The following is a 7,098-nucleotide window of genomic DNA, read 5'->3' as shown; positions in this document are numbered from 1 at the left end:
ACAAACCTGCACATTCTGCGTATGTATTGCAGAACTTAAAGTATTAAAAAAATAAAAAATAAACTTGTTCTAATCCTATGTCCTATACAACTATTCTTTGGAAGATAGTTTCTTTTATTGATTTAAATATTTTTTAAAAATCTCCTAAGCAACAGATGATATATATGATAAGTGCTATGGGTACAAAGATAAAGGAGAAATCATTCCTTTCATCAAGGAGCTCCCTGTCTAGATGAGAATATTCCTATTAGTAAATATTTACTTAAATATTTGTATATTTAAAGCTAAAAATATAATATTTGTGAATGGTGTCCAGCTTTTGCATTTTAATAGAGTATTTCCACAGAGAGGTCGTAACCTTAGAAAAGTAATTTTAATGGAAAGAACTTTAAATACAGCACGGAGTGTGGGGAGGTGGTTTAGGGTGTGGGGAGGGAGTTGAGAAAGGTGGGAGGACTTTAAGTAATAGTCACAGAACATATTGGCTCGTTTAATATTATTTTCAAGAAAATGCAACCCTATTACTAAGTAAATATACTGGAATACCTGCTATGTAAATTATATGATCAATGTAGAATATTAACATATGGTTTTCCTGCAAGTTCTACTATGGTACAGTCAACCTTGGAGGTTGGAAATTGAGTTTCAACTGTGGAGTGAGGTCATCCCCATTATCAGTCCCTTCAGTAAGGCTGACTGAAGGAATAGCCAAAGATAGAGAAAATGGTACAAACAAAGGCACCTTTGCCTTCCAGGGGACATTTGACAATATCTGGTGACATTTTTTATTGTCATAATTGGGGAAGTTGCTACTAGTATCTAGTGCACAGAGACCAGGGGTACTGGTGGACATTCTGCAATGTACAGAACATGTCCTCGCAACAAAGAACTATCTAGCTCCAAATGTCAATAGTGTCTTCAACCACTAGTCTTCAGCCGGTAGTGCTGAGGTGAACAAACCCTGATGCAAAGAGTTTTCCCAAAGGCAGCATCTCTTTCATCCTGAGTTTCCTCTCGGGAATGGGTTAGGGGCAAGCTTACTGTGATAAGATTTAAAAGCTGATATTTTCACCTACCTAAAAACATTTGATGCATCTCTCAAACTTGAGTTAGTATTAAGATATCTGGGACATGTCTTTAAAATACATATTAATGAGTCTACTTCCAGGAGATTCTTATTCAGTAGCTTTCAAAAAGGACTCAAGAATCGTAAATTTTCAGGTGGTTCTAATGTGAGTGATTGAAGGACCACACTACATGAAACATTGATCTGTTGGATAAGACCCAAGTTCTCTGACATTCTTTACTAGTCTCCACCATTGTCAAATTCCTGCATATTTGTTCTGATGTACATATTGTCTCTCTCTTCTCATACACTATGTTCTAGCAGGAGATCGATTTTGAAGTTCACTGAAACTATACTATATCATGAATGACCACCTTTCACATGCTGTCTCTGCCTGGATCCCCTTTCTTTCTTTGTTCCATTGGTGAGTAACCAGTAGTATGCAGGTAGGTAGATGTTTAGTGGTTGTCCAAAAACAAACAAACAAAAAAACCCTGATTTTTAGTATTTGCCAATTTTGGTGGTGTAAATACTCCTACCAAAGTCAATTTCAAGCTACCAATATGGCCTTCCTAAACACTGAGACTTGAGACGAGAGGTACACAATTAGCTCTTGAGAATTGGAGTGTGCTAGACCTAATACATCATTGAGAGTAACCACTATCCTTTAGCCTCTCTTGAAGCCTTCTCTAATAATTCAAGTGTTTCTTGCACAATTAATATTGCAAGTATCACATTCTCTCATGCTTACTTCTTAATATGCACATTATTTAACTAGACTGTGAACTCTTTGAGATAAAGGCCTGTGATAATAAAACATATATATTCAGTTATATTACATTTTTCACTCAAGCATTTGTGTATTTCTGGTAATTTTGTGTATGTTTTTCTTTTGATATCCCAAATTATTTAATAAAGTTTTTAAATCTTCAAAGTATTGTCTAAGTTCCAACATTGCCTATGATAAATTGTATCAAGCCAAAGAGCTTTTGTTCATACTTAGGCCAAAACAAGAACGGGGAAAATATATCTTCTGAGAGCCAGCCTAACCACTAATAAAAGTGAGACACATGACCTTGGAAATTTAACTTTGAGCTGCTTTTCACTAATTTGGGATTCTCTTACAAATAATCTAGGTTTTGGGTTATTTTGGTCTAAGAAAATTGTATTTACTTACAGTATAGGACTTTATAGTCAACTTTGCTGAGTCGAACTATTTCTACTTTGAAATTATTAGGAATTTCTTAACCGGGACCATTTTTTTTTCTCAAAAAGGATTCCCTTACTGGTTCATTCCTAAGTAATTGCCTTCCTGAAATGGAACATGTTTTTGAGGTCAGAAAAATTTGATAATTGCTCTGGTACCTGGAAAAGATAGAGAGTGAAGACTTTTTATGCTGCCACAAGAGAGTCCACCTTAAGTATACAGGCAGATTGTTTCATTTCATCGGAAAAGATAATACAAAAAATCACTATGAATACATATTATTTCAGTCATTTGCCTTCTTCAATCATATTTAAAAAGTAGATATTACAGTATATTTGTTTTACTCAAAATTCAATTCTAAAAACTTTAACAGTAGTGAATGTTCTCTCTCTATCGTGTGTGTGTGTGTGTGTGTGTGTTGTCATACATTCAAATGGAACCAACAAATCATAATACAGTATAAACAGAAGAAATGATCTTCCTGTAAGGGCACAGGCATAATGATGAATTAAATAAATCATAGCATGCTATGGTATAGAATGTTCTTTCAATATTTTATGAAATTCCAAGTTCACACACAAAGAAAAATGTTTCTTCTAGGAGGTAATTATAAACAAAAGACATGGGGGAGTTTTGTCAAAAAAACCTTACTTAGGAAATGCATTTATTTTGTGCACATACTACTTTTGCTTATTTGCTTTTCGGTGGTTTATGGGAAGATGCAAGAAGAACTTAAGTAGATCTACATGTGATTCAGTAGGAGCATATTTTTTGTTTTAACTTATCACTGAGCCAACTCAAACTCTATTTCCAACTCAAAAGCAAAGCCAAATAATATTTAACTTTTCTGGCTTAAATTATTCATTTAAAAAGTAAGTTTAAATTGGCAGTGAAAACAATTGTATAAGCTGCTAGGGCCGAAACCTTAGAACAATGATATTTAAGTTTAGATTATCAAATACTTGATAAGACTGAAAATCATTGTAGAAGATCATTTTCAGTTTGATTATTTTTCATTTTGGAATTTATTTATTTGCCATTAAAAAATGACTTGCTCTCAGGCTTGTATCTCAAAGAGAGTTAGAAACAATTTTGAAAAACAAATATTATATTAGGCAGGGATCCCAAAATTTGATAGGATACAACTGTATAGTAGAACTTAGTGATGTAAATGACATATTTTTCTTAAGAAATAGACTTTATAACTTTTTTAAAGATTTATCCCCTTTGAATGATGGTTTTTTTTGCCTAGGAGTGAAATAATTATATATGGTACTGTACCACAAAACTCTCTTAAAATATATATTGCATCAGGGTCATAATGTTGTAATTTAGAATTGTAAAGGTGAGAGAGTGGGCTTTTAAATTTAATATCTCAGGGACTTTGGATCATTTCCACCTAAAACTTGGCTTACTATGTGTCTCCACAGATGATTTTAATGGTTTAAATTGGTTACGGCTTTTCAAATTGTGAGGTAGCCAATAATTTAGCTTTGACCAGTTTAGACAATTAGTTCTAACCAGCTCTAGTTATTCTAAAAATTAAATTTTAGAGTGAAAGGAGTAAGTGTGCTTAGTTAACATTCCTCATTGCTCAGAAACATATATTTGAAAATAACATTTTAAAGGTTTTAATCTAAAGGAGGAACTTTTTATTTCTATAAATAATTTTAAGGGATTTCTTAATTCTGTGAACAATATGTTGTGAATACAAAATATTGTTGCATGCAAATGAAAATTACAAATATGGAGAGCAATAGTTTCCAGACAAAAATCCCTTCTATCCTCTTTTATAAACATGTGAGTAATATTTCCATGGTCTTGCTAAGTTTCATGTTTTGTAGTAAAATTTTAAAGCCAGCTATCACCTGCAATTGTAGGAAAGAAAGCAGAGTTCAAATGATAGCCTAAGTTTCCTGACTTTATCCCATTGCAGTTTAGAGTCTTTTGAATTGCCTTAATTTGGATTTCGCAAAAGCCTTTGGTGGCAGATTGCCAGTTTCCATTAAACTTACACAGTATTAGTCTTACTTGAGAGTTTTCGGATCACTGTTAAATAACTCAGCAGACAGAGGGACATAATGCCCATCTTGTATTGTCCCGACCAATAAGTGCACTCGAAGGCTGTTAGCAGAGAGGCTGAAAAGGAGGCTGTATAAGGAGACACAGAATCCTAAGTACCTTCTCATGGTTAACTATATGGTTTGTACTTGTGTCATTTCGTGGACAATTGTGCTAACGGTGATCTTCTATTATTCCTCTTTGTTTATAAGATGATTCAAATTAACGGTAATACCAATGTAGAAAAGGAAAGATGGCTTTGCAAAGGCAGAGGCAATTAAAATAGCCACATTTTCCAAGTACCCTTTTTTTATCTTGCCTAAATGTTCTCACCTTTGAATAAATGTAGCAAGAACAAGGAAAAATTATCTGATGTATCTGGGATTAAACATAAGTACAATATGTTTTAACAAGTGGATTACAACCAATACAAGGCCTCTCAAATTTTCTTTTTTATTTCTGTAACAAAGCTTGGTTTGACTTCATAACAAGAGTCCACTCATTTATGAACTGTTAAGTTTAATGAAGCTCCGAGTTGAATTAAATGAATATGGTCAGCCCTCCATATCCATAGGTATCACATTCATGAATTCAACCAATGAGGGATGGAAAATACTTTTTAAAAAATTGCCTTTGGTGCGGCGCGGTGGCTCACGCCTGTAAGCCCAGCACTTTGGGAGGCTGAGGCAGGCGGATCATGAGGTCAGGAGATCGAGACCATCCTGGTAACACAGTGAAACCCTGTCTCTAGTAAAAATACCAAAAATTAGCCGGGCGTGGTGGTGGGCCCCTGTAGTCCCAGCTACTCGGGAGGCTGAGGCAGGAGAATGGCGTGAACCCGGGAGGCGGAGCTTGTAGTGAGCCGAGATTGCGCCACTGCACTCCAGCCTGGGTGACAGAGCGAGACTCTGTATCAAAATAATAATAATAATAATAATAATAATAATAATAATAATAATCGCGTTTGTACTGAACATCTACAGACCTCTTTCCTTGTCATGATTTCCTAAACAAAACCTCGTTACAGCCACTTACATAACATTTACATTACATTAGGTATTATAAGCAATCTAGAAATAATTTAAAGTATACCAGAGGATGTGGGTAGGTTACATGCAAATATTGCATTATTTTATATCAAGGTCTTGAGCATCCATGGCATTTGGTATCTGAGGGAGGTGCTAGAACCAATCCCCCATGAATACTGAGGGTCGACTGTACTATACTTTTTCTGTAGCAATTTTGGAAGAAAGTGTAAACAGTGGCCTGAAGCCAAAAGATCTGCTACCATTATTGTAATCTAAACTAGACACAAACTTTAACTTCAGTTTTGAGTCAGTCAAATGGGGGGAGGTTGATTAACCATTTTCTAAATTCCCACCTGCCACAAATTAATGTCACCATGACATTATAGACTATGGTCAGGACAGGATGAAGAAGTCAAAGGAGAAAAAGAGACACTAACATTTGTCTAGAGACATTCAAATCAAGAGATTTTTATAACAAAATTTGATAATGGAATTTGAAAAACATAACAAAAGAAAGAAGTATGATGTTGCTGTTCCAACTTAATAACTTCATCTTCTCACTTCAGGATCCCACGATTACTCAAAAACACACAACTGTGATAAAGAGAAAACAGCAACCTCATACATCAGCTTACACAATGCAAGGCTTGCCAATTAACAGGTGCAAACTACAGCGGGGAAAGGTGGGTTTGGACCGTCAAGGACACCCTGTGTTCCCTTCTTTCTTTCGTATAACCTCAGTGGTACCATGAAGTCAACTCACGGAGATGGAAATGGCAAGTAGTTGTCAGCATAGGCTAAGAGATGGGGCACAGTGAAGAGGAGTCTGGATTGAAATGAGATTGAAAACAGTGATCCTTTTGGGTACATTTTCAGCACAGCACTCTGCTAATTATTCTGTTCATGTTTTGAAAGCTGCATCAGAATAAACTTCGAACAGGGTAAAAAAATGTGATAATGAAATCCTGTTAGAAATTTTCAGCTGGGCCTACTGTAACCTTAATGTTCTAGATATATCTAATACTGATTTATTATGTAAGTGGAGAAAATAGAAATATGATAGAAATACGGTAGGTAGTGTGTGCTCTGAAAAATGTATAATGTCTTTTTTTCTTAATATAAAAAGCATAGTGTCAATCAATTTAGCTTTTGTATATAATACATAAAATAATACCCGGTTTATTTTAAATTTATTTTCCATGTTCATTTATTAATTTATGCATTCCAATAATTATTGAGTATCAGCTATGTGGCAGGTACCAAGTGCACTGAGATGCTGCAGTGAATAAGACCCGGTCCCCATCTCCCAGGGGTGTGCTGTAGAGTCAAATAATACTGGATTGTATGTCCTTTGTTACAATGAAAAGTGTCAGCAGCCTATGGCATAATTATAATCTGACAGAAAAACTGAGTATTATATAATCAAGCAACTTCTTTCAGTTCATATCCACTTCACAGTGCTCTGCTACTATGAAAAATTATACTCACAAATGCTCCTAGCATATTGAAAAGATAAAAATGCTTATGCTCTAAAAATTATCCCAAATAATTCCAGATATTATTTTATGTAGAATTAGAATATGAAGATATTAGCCAAGAGAATGAAAAATGAGTATACCTGCATACAGCTGTGTGTTCTATTTTTCAGGCTTAACAGCTTAGCTGTAACATTTGTACATTAGCTAAATAACATCTCAAGGGGCGCTGGAGATAGAACCTTGATGTCTACTGATTGT

Source organism: Gorilla gorilla, chromosome 6, assembly GCF_029281585.2.
Source record: "Gorilla gorilla gorilla isolate KB3781 chromosome 6, NHGRI_mGorGor1-v2.1_pri, whole genome shotgun sequence".
Taxonomy (NCBI): domain Eukaryota; kingdom Metazoa; phylum Chordata; class Mammalia; order Primates; family Hominidae; genus Gorilla; species Gorilla gorilla.
This window is presented reverse-complemented; position numbering follows the sequence as displayed.